At 38.6% G+C, this 9,994-nt stretch overlaps 1 non-coding gene across 1 annotated transcript; it reads left to right on the top strand.

The window, feature by feature from the left end:
* Nucleotides 1-2,160: 2,160 nt before the first annotated feature.
* On the top strand, nt 2,161-2,268 carry LOC148576856 (small nucleolar RNA R71). The gene has a single exon (XR_015904468.1). It is a non-coding gene; the product is annotated as a small nucleolar RNA R71 (small nucleolar RNA).
* Nucleotides 2,269-9,994: the final 7,726 nt, after the last annotated feature.

Here is a 9,994-nt window from a genome sequence, read left to right as displayed (position 1 = left end):
AGGATTTACAACCTTGCACCAAATTAGGCATGCAAAATGCCCTTGCACACAACTCTGGGTGTTCAGTGCCAGATTGATGCTTGTTCTGGGCGTTGAACGCCCATTTGTGGCCCATTTCTTGCGTTGAACGCCAGAACCATGCTTGTTCTGGGCGTTCAGCGCCAGCTCTTCTCCAGGGTGCATTTTTGGCGTTCAAACGCTCAGATGCTGCCCATTTCTGGCGTTCAGCGCCAGAACCATGCTCTGTTATGGCGTTGAACGCCCAAAAGATGCTTCTTACTGGCGTTTAAACGCCAGTAAGGTCTTCCTCCAGGGTGTGATTTTTCTTCTGCTGTTTTTGATTCTATTTTCAATTTTTATATTTATATTGTGACTCCACATGATCATGAACATAATAAAACATGAAAGAACAAGAAAAATAAAATTAGATAAATGAAAATTAGGTTGCCTCCCAACAAGCGCTTCTTTAATGTCAATAGCTTAACAGTGGGCTCTCATGGAGCCTCACAGATGTTCAGAGCATTGTTGAGATCTCCCAACACCAAACTTAGAGTTTGGTTGTGGCCTCCCAACACCAAACTTAGAGTTTGACTGTGGGGGCTCTGGTTGACTATGTTTTGAGAGAAGCTTTTTATGCTTCCTCTCCATGTTTACAGAAGGATGACCTCAAGTTTTAAATACAAGGGAGTCCTCATTCAATTGAAGGACTAATTCTCCTCTGTCAACATCAATCACAGCTCTTGCTGTGGCTAGGAAGGGTCTTCCAAGGATGATGGATTCATCCTCATCCTTCCCAGTATCTAGGACTATGAAATCAGCAGGGATGTAAAGGCCTTCAACCTTTACTAACATATCCTCTACTTGTCCATAAGCCTGTTTTCTCGAATTGTCTGCCATCTCTAATGAGATTTTAGCAGCTTGCACCCCATAGATTCCCAGTTTCTCTATTACAGAGAGGGGCATGAGGTTTATCCCTGAACCAAGGTCACACAGAGCCTTTTCAAAGATCATGTTGCCTATGGTACAAGGTATTACGAACTTTCCAGGATCCTGTTTCTTCTGAGGCAATCTCAGTTGATCCAAATCACTTAGTTCATTGGTGAACAAGGGAGGTTCATCTTCCCAAGTCTCAATACCAAATAATTTGGCATTCAGCTTCATGATTGCACCAAGAAACTTGGCAGCTTGTTCTTCAGTAACATCCTCATTCTCTTCAGAAGAGGAATACTCATCAGAGCTCATGAATGGCATAAGGAGGTTCAATAGAATCTCTATGGTCTCTAGATGAGTCTCAGATTCCTTTGGTTCCTCAGAGGAAAACTTCTTATTGATCACTGGACGTCCCAGGAGGTCTTCCTCCTTGGGATTCACGTCCTCTCCCTCCCTTACAGGTTCGGCCATGGTAATTAATTCAATGGCCTTGCACTCTCCTTTTGGATTCTCTTCTGTATTGCTTGGGAGAGTACTAGGAGGGATTTCAGTGATCCTTTTACTCAGCTGGCCCACTTGTGCCTCCAAATTTCTAATGGAAGACCTTGTTTCATTCATGAAACTTACAGTGGCCTTGGACAGATCAGAGACTAAGTTTGCTAAATTAGAGGTATTTTGTTCAGAGTTCTCTGTCTGTTGCTGAGTGGATGATGGAAAAAGTTTACTATTGTTAAACCTATTTCTTCCACCATTATTAAAGCCTTGTTGAGGCTTTTGTTGATCCTTCCATGAGAGATTTGGGTGATTTCTCCATGATGGATTATATGTATTTCCATATGGTTCACCCATATAATTTACCTCTGCTATTGCAGGGTTCTCAGGATCATAAGCTTCTTCTTCAGAAGATGCCTGAGTACTGTTGGATGCAGCTTGCATTCCATTCAGACTCTGAGAAATCATATTGACTTGCTGAGTCAATATTTTATTCTCAGCCAATATGGCATTCAGAGTATCAATTTCAAGAACTCCCTTCTTCATAGGCATCCCATTACTTACAGGATTCCTCTCAGAAGTGTACATGAACTGGTTATTAGCAACCATGTCAATGAGTTCTTGAGCTTCTGCAGGTGTTTTCTTTAGGTGAATGGATCCACTTGCAGTGGTATCCAATGACATTTTAGCTAATTCAGACAGACCATCATAGAATATGTCCAGGATGGTCCATTCTGAAAGCATGTCAGAAGGACACTTTTTGGTCAGTCCTTTGTATCTCTCCCAAGCTTCATAGAGGGATTCACCTTCTTTCTGTCTAAAGGTCTGAACATCCACTCTAAGCTTACTCAGCTTTTGAGGAGGAAAGAACCTGGCTAAGAAATCCTTGACCAGCTTATCCCAAGAGTTTAGGCTATCCTTAGGTTGAGAGTCCAACCATACTCTAGCTCTGTCTCTTACAGCAAAAGGGAAAAGCATGAGCCTGTAGACTTCAGGATCTACTCCATTAGTCTTAACAGTATCACATATCTGCAAGAATTCAGTTAAGAACTGAAAAGGATCTTCAGATGGAAGTCCATAAAACTTGCAGTTCTGCTGCATCAGAGAAACTAATTGAGGTTTCAGCTCAAAATTGTTTGCTCCAATGGCAGGAATGGAGATGCTTCTTCCATGTAAATTGGAATTAGGTGCAGTAAAGTCACCAAGCATCCTCTTTGCATTATTATTATTTTCGGCTGCCATCTCCTCTTCCTGTTCGAAAATTTCTGAAAGGTGCTTGCTGGATTGTTGTAATTTAGCTTCTCTTAGTTTCCTCTTCAGAGTCCTTTCAGGTTCTGGATCTACTTCAACAAGAATGTTCTTGTCCTTGCTCCTGCTCATATGAAAAAGAGGGACAGAAAAATAATAATAATAGGGGTCCTTTTTACCATAGTATAGAGGTCCCTGTGTGAGTAGAAGAAAAGAAGAAAAAAAGAGAGAAAGAGAATTTTCGAAAATAATTTTTGAAAAAGAGTTAGTGATTTTCAAAAATAGTTTTTGAAAAAGGTTAATAATTTTTTCGAAAATTAAAATAAAAAATTAAAATAATTAGTTAATTAAAAAGAAATTTTGAAAAAGAGGGAAGATATTTTCGAAAATTAGAGAGAGAGAGAGTTAGTTAGGTAGTTTTGAAAAAGATAAGAAACAAACAAAAAGTTAGTTAGTTAGTTGAAACAAATTTGAAAATCAATTTTGAAAAGATAAGAAGATAGGAAGTTAGAAAAAATATTTTAAAATCAAATTTTTGAAAAAGATAAGATTTTGAAAAAGAAAAGATAGAAAGATATTTTTGAAAAGATATGATTGAAATTAGTTTTGAAAAAGATTTGATTTTTAAAATCACAATTAATGACTTGATTCACAAGAAATCACAAGATATGATTCTAGAACTCAAAGTTTGAATCTTTCTTAACAAGCAAGTAACAAACTTGAAATTTTTGAATCAAAACATTAATTGATGAGGATATTTTCGAAAATTATGAGATAAAAGTAAGAAAAAGATTTTTGAAAAATATTTTTATAATTTTCGAAAATAAAAAAAGAAAAATGAAAAAGATTTGATTTTTGAAAAAGATTTTGAAAAAGATAAGATTTTTAAATTGAAAATTTGATTTGACTTATAAAAACAACTAGATTTTAAAAAGTTTTGAAAAATTCAACTCAAATTTTCGAAATTTATGAGTGAAAAAGGGAAAGATATTTTTTTGATTTTTGAATTTTTTATGATGAGAGAGAAAACAACAAAATGATGCAATGCATGAAAATTTTTTAGATCAAAACATGAATGCATGCAAGAATGCTATGAATGTCAAGATGAACACCAAGAACACTTTGAATGTCAAGATGAACACCAAGAACATATTTTTGAAAATTTTTATATGCAAAGAAAACATGCAAGACACCAAACTTAGAAATCTTTCATGTTTAGACTCTATGGATGCAAGAATGCATATGAAAAACAAGAAAAGATGCAAAACAAGAAAACATCAAGATCAAACAAGAAGACTTACCAAGAACAACTTGAAGATCATGAAGAACACCATGAATGCATGAATTTTTCGAAAAATGCAAGATGAACATGCAATTGACACCAAACTTTAAATCTGACTCAAGATTCAAACAAGAAATACAAAATATTTTTGATTTTTATGATTTTCTAATTTTTTTTGGTATTTTTCGAAAATTAATTTGAAAAAGAAAAATAAGGATTCCAAAATTTTTAATATGAATTCCAAGAATCTTGTACTCTTAGTCTAAAGCTCCAATCTGAGGGTTAGGCATGGCTTACTAGCCAGCCAAGCTTTAGAAGATATTTATACTTTTCATGTATAGAGCAACTAAGTGTGTGAGAATCAACAAGCTCTTGTGATGATAAGTTGAAACCCCAGTCCAAAAGATTAGATATGGCTTACAGCCAGCCAGGATTCAACAAATCATCATGAAACACTAGAATTCATTCTTAAAAATTCTGAAGAAAAATATATTTTTGAAAACATTGATTTTAAAAAAAAAATTTTTTTCGAAAACAAAGGAGAAATTTTTGAAAGATTTTTGAAAAATTTTTTTGAAAATAAAACAAAAAGAAAATTACCCAATCTGAGCAACATGATGAACCGTCAGTTGTCCAAACTCGAACAATCCCCGGCAACGGCGCCAAAAACTTGGTGCACAAAATTGTGATCATCAATGGCGCCATCAACATGGTACGCTCAATTGTAATCTCAACTTTTTATCACAACTTCGATACAACTAACCAGCAAGTGCACTGGGTCGTCCAAGTAATAAACCTTACGCGAGTAAAGGTCGATCCCACGGAGATTGTTGGTATGAAGCAAGCTATGGTCACCTTGTAAATCTCAGTCAGGCGGATATAAAATAGTTATGGAGTTTTCGAACATAAATAATAAATAGATAGAAAATAAGGATAGAAACACTTATGCAATTCATTGGTGAGAATTTCAGATAAGCGTATAAAGATGCTTTTGTCCCTCTGAATCTCTGCTTTTCTGGTGTCTTCACCTAATCAGTCTCACTCCTTTCCATGGCTGGCTTTATGTAAGGGCATCACCGTTGTCAATGGCTACATCCCATCCTCTTGTGAAAATGGTCCAAATGCTCTGCCACAGCACGGCTAATCATCTGAGGTTCTCGATCATGCTGGAATAGGATTCACCCTCCTTTTGCGTCTGTCACTACGCCCAGCACTCGTGAGTTTGAAGCTCGTCACAGTCATTCAATCCCTGAATCCTACTCGGAATACCACAGACAAGGTTTAGACTTTCCAGATTCTCATGAATGCCGCCATCAATCTAGCTTACACCACGAAGATTCTGATTAAGAGATCTAAGAGATACTCATTCAATCTAAGGTAGAATGGAAGTGGTTGTCAGGCACGCGTTCATAAGGAATGATGATGATCGTCACGTTCATCACATTCAGGTTGAAGTGCGAATGAATATCTTAGAAGCGGAACAAGTTGAATTGAATAGAAAAACAGTAGTACTTTGCATTAATCTTTGAGAAACAACAGAGCTCCACACCTTAATCTATGGAGTGTAGAAACTCTACCGTTGAAAATACATAAGTGATAATGGAGTTCATTGGTCTCGGCCACAGAGGGGAACCGGAGTAACCAAGACTGCGAATACAATGATAAAAAGTTCTATTTATACTAAACTAGTCACTAGGGTTTACAGAAGTAAGTAATTGATGCATAAATCCACTTCCGGGGCTCACTTGGTATGTGCTTGGGCTGAGCTTGAATGTTACACGTGCAGAGGCTCTTTCTGGAGTTGAACGCCAGGTTGTAACGTATTTCTAGCGTTCAACTCTGGTTTGTGACTTGTTTCTGGCGTTTAACTCCAGACAGCAGCGTAGAACTGGCGTTCAACGCCCTTTTACGTCATCTAAACTTGGCCAAAGTATGGACTATTATACATTGCCGGAAAGCCCTGGATGTCTATTTTCCAACGCAATTGAAAGCGCGCCATTTTGAGTTTTGTAGCTCTAGAAAATCCACTTTGAGTGAAGGGAGGTCAGAATCCAACAGCATCAGCAGTCCTTCTTCAACCTCTGAATCTGATTTTTGCTCAAGTCCCTCAATTTCAGCCAGAAAATACCTGAAATCACAGAAAAACACACAAACTCATAGTAAAGTCAAGAAATGTGAATTTAACATAAAAACTAATGAAAACATCCCTAAAAGTAACTAGATTCTACTAAAAACAATGCCAAAAAGTATATAAATTATCCGCTCATCACAACACCAAACTTAAATTGTTGCTTGTCCCCAAGTAACTAAAAATCAAATAGGATAAAAAGAAGAGAATATACTATAAATTCTAAACTATCAATGAAACATAGCTCCAATTAAATGAGCGGGACTTGTAGCTTTTTGCCTCTTGAATAGTTTTGGCATCTCACTTTATCCATTGAGGTTCAGAATGATTGGCATCTATAGGAACTCAGAGTTCAGATAGTGTTATTGATTCTCCTAGTTCAGTATGATGATTCTTGAACACAGCTATTTTATGAGTCTTGGTCGTGGCCCTAAGCACTTTGTTTTCCAGTATTACCATCGGATACATAAATGCCACAGACACATAATTGGGTGAACCTTTTCAGATTGTGACTCAGCTTTGCTAAAGTCCCCAATTAGAGGTGTCCAGGGTTCTTAAGCACACTCTTTTTTTTTCTTTGGACCTTGAATTTAACCGCTCAGTCTCAAGTTTTCACTTGACACCTACACGCCACAAGCACATGGTTAGGGACAACTTGGTTTAGCCGCTTAGGCCAGGATTTTATTCCTTTAGGCCCTCCTATCCACTGATGCTCAAAGCCTTGGGATCCTTTTTATTTGCCCTTGCCTTTTGGTTTTAAGGGTTATTGGCTTTTTGCTCTTGCCTCTTGGTTTTAAGAGCTTTTGGCTTTTTCTGCTTGCTTTTTCTTTTTATTTTTTTTTCGCTATGTTTTTTTTCTTTTTTTTTCTGCAAGCTTTGTTCTTTGCTGCTTTTTCTTGCTTCAAGAATCATTTTTATGATTTTTCAGATTATCAAATAACATGTCTCCTTGTCATCATTCTTTCAAGAGCCAACATATTTAACATTCTTAAACAACAACTTCAAAAGACATATGCACTGTTCAAGCATTCATTCAGAAAACAAGAAGCATTGTCACCACATCAATAAAATTAAACTAAGTTCAAGGATAAATTCGAAACTCATGTACTTCTTGTTCTTTTGAATTAAAACAGTTTTCATTTAAGAGAGGTGATGGATTCATAGGACATTCATAACTTTAAGACAAAGTTACTAATTACTAATGATCATGTAATAAAGACACAAACATGGATAAGCACTTAACATAGAGAAAACGAAAAACAGAGAATGTAAGAACAAGGAATGAGTCCACCTTAGTGATGGTGGCGTTTCCTTCTTGAGGAACCTATGATGTCCTTGAGCTCTTATATGTCTCTTCCTTGTCTTTGTTGCTCCTCCCTCATTGCTTTTTGATCTTCTCTTATTTCATGAAGGATGATGGAGTGCTATTGATATTCCACCCTTAGTTGTCCCATGTTGGAACTTAATTCTCCTAGGGAGGTGTTGATTTGCTCCCAATAATTTTGTGGAGGAAAATGCATTGGAGGCATCTCCGGGATCTCATGGTGATGAGCTTCATGCGCCTCTTGAGCTCCATGAATGGGCTCTCTTGCTTGCTCCATCCTTTTCTTAGTGATGGGCTTCTCTTCCTCAATGGGAATGTCTCCTTCTATGGAAGCTCCAGCTGAGTAACAGAGATGGCAAATAAGATGAGGAAAAGCTAGCCTTGCCATGGGGGAGGACTTTTCGGCTATTTTGTAGAGTTCAAGGGAGATGACTTCATGAACTGCTACTTCCTCTCCAATCATGATGCTATGAATCATGATGGCCCGATCCACAGTAACTTCGGATCGGTTGCTGGTGGGGATGATGGAGCGTTGTATGAACTCTAACCATCCTCTAGCTACAGGCTTGAGGTCCAGTCTTCTTAGTTGAACCGGCTTGCCTTTGGAGTCAATCTTCCATTGAGCTCCTTCCACACATATGTCCCTGAGGACTTGGTCCAACCTTTGATTAAAGTTGACCCTTCTAGTGTAGGGGCGTGCATCTCCTTGCATCATAGGCAAGTTAAACGCCAACCTCACATTTTCCGGACTAAAATCTAAGTATTTCTCCCGAACCATTGTAATATAATTCTTTGGGTTTGGGTTCTTACTTTGATCATGGTTCCTAGTGATCCATGCATTGGCATAGAACTCTTGAACCATTAGAATGCCGACTTGTTGGATGGGGTTTGTTAGAACTTCCCAACCTCTTCTTTGGATTTCAAGTCGGATCTCCGGATACTCATTCTTCTTGAGCTTGAAAGGGACTTCGGGGATCACCTTCTTCTTGGCCACAACATCATAGAAGTGGTCTTGATGAGCTTTGGAGATGAATCTTTTCATCTCCCATGACTCGGAGGTGGAAGCTTTTGTCTTCCCGTTCCCTTTTCTAGAGGATTCTCCGGTCTTGGGTGCCATCAATGGTAATGAAAAAATAAAAAGCTTATGCTTTTACCACACCAAACTTAGAATATTGCTCGCCCTCGAACAAGAGAAGAAAGAATAGATGAAGAAGAAGACGAAAATATGAAGGAGAAGAGGGAGATGTGTTTCGGCCAAGAAGGGAAAGAGAGGGTTGTTTTGTGTGAAAATGAAGAAGAATGGAGGGCTTTATATAGGGAAGGGAGGGGGGTAAGGTTCGGCCATATAGGGTGGGTTTGGGTGGGAAATTGATTTTGAATTTTGAAGGTATGTGGGGTTTATGAGGTAGGTTTGTGGGGAAGAGTGGATGGATGTGAGTGGTGAAGTGGTGATAGGGAAGAGAGATTGAGGTGATTGGTGAAGAGTTTTGGGAAAGAGTGTTTATGGGATTATGTGAAAGAGGGGTGAGAAGAAGTGAGTGGAGGTAGGTGGGGATCCTGTGGGGTCCACAGATCCTGAGGTGTTCAAGGATTTACAACCTTGCACCAAATTAGGCATGCAAAATGCCCTTGCATACAACTCTGGGGGTTCAGCGCCAGATTGGTGCTTGTTTTGGGCGTTGAACGCCCATTTGTGGCCCATTTCTGGCGTTGAACGCCAGAACCATGCTTGTTCTAGGCATTCAGCGTCAGCTCTTCTCCAGGGTGCATTTCTGGCGTTCAAACGCCCAGATGCTGCCCATTTCTGGCGTTCAGCGCCAGAACCATGCTCTGTTATGGCGTTGAACGCCCAAAAGATGCTTCTTACTGGCGTTTAAACGCCAGTAAGGTCTTTCTCCAGGGTGTGATTTTTCTTCTGCTGTTTTTTATTCCGTTTTCAATTTTTATATTTATTTTGTGACTCCACATGATCATGAACCTAATAAAACATGAAAGAACAAGAAAAATAAAATTAGATAAATAAAAATTGGGTTGCCTCCCAACAAGCGCTTCTTTAATGTCAATAGCTTGACAGTGGGCTCTCATGGAGCCTCACAGATGTTTAGAGCATTGTTGAGATCCCAACACCAAACTTAGAGTTTGGATATGGGAGTTCAACACCAAACTTAGAGTTTGGTTGTGGCCTCCCAACACCAAACTTAGAGTTTGACTGTGGGGGCTCTGGTTGACTCTGTTTTGAGAAAAGCTTTTTATGCTTCCTCTCCATGTTTACAGAAGGATGACCTCAAGTTTTAAACACAAGGGAGTCCTCATTCAATTGAAGGACTAATTCTCCTCTGTCAACATCAATCACAGATCTTGCTGTGGCTAGGAAGGGTATTCCAAGGATGATGGATTCATCCTCATCCTTCCCAGTATCTAGGACTATGAAATCAGCAGGGATGTAAAGGCCTTCAACCTTTACTAACACATCCTCTACTTGTCCGTAAGCCTGTTTTCTCGAATTGTCTGCCATCTCTAATGAGATTTTAGCAGCTTGCACCCCATAGATTCCCAGTTTCTCTATTACAGAGAGGGGCATGAGGTTTAT

This window comes from Arachis ipaensis, chromosome B1 (genome assembly GCF_059453495.1).
Source record: "Arachis ipaensis isolate K30076 ecotype BB chromosome B1, ASM5945349v1, whole genome shotgun sequence".
In the NCBI taxonomy this organism is placed as follows: domain Eukaryota; kingdom Viridiplantae; phylum Streptophyta; class Magnoliopsida; order Fabales; family Fabaceae; genus Arachis; species Arachis ipaensis.
The sequence above is the reverse complement of the archived record's forward strand: the minus strand, read 5'-3'. Positions and strand labels throughout refer to the sequence as shown.